The sequence below is a fragment of the Phalaenopsis equestris genome, unplaced genomic scaffold (genome assembly GCF_001263595.1).
Source record: "Phalaenopsis equestris unplaced genomic scaffold, ASM126359v1 Scaffold000224, whole genome shotgun sequence".
Taxonomy (NCBI): Eukaryota; Viridiplantae; Streptophyta; class Magnoliopsida; order Asparagales; family Orchidaceae; genus Phalaenopsis; species Phalaenopsis equestris.
In genome coordinates, this window is record NW_018164666.1 from 4,120,652 (window position 1) to 4,121,128 (window position 477).

The following is a 477-nucleotide window of genomic DNA, read 5'->3' on the forward strand; positions in this document are numbered from 1 at the left end:
GAAGAGATCTTAAGCTACCACAAAAGATGAGAGAATAGCTATAGAGTTAGAGATGAGGAGAGCATCTTGAGGCCTTGTATCAAGGTGTCGCTTGAGAGGGAGGCCATAGAAGGAAGATGAGGGCTCATCTCTATGTATAAGCTATGTATTCTCCATTTCTTTTGCCTTAGTGAAATATTTGATTGATTCCCTCCCGTGGACGTATATCCAGTTGGATCGAACCACGTAAATGATCTGTGTTTGCTTGTGTTCTTTTTCGTCTCATTTCTATGTCAGGAAGTACATATCTCACAAGGCTCACAAGGCTCACAGATTGACATGACCGAGAAGGAGAAGATCGGCATGCTGGACAAGGCTCACAGTTTGATAATCCTGAGCCTGGGCGATAAAGTTCTGAGGGAGGTGTCGAGGGAGACAACGGCTCAAGCACTTTGGGCCAAACTCGAGGTACTCTACCTGACAAAGTTTCTGGCTAAT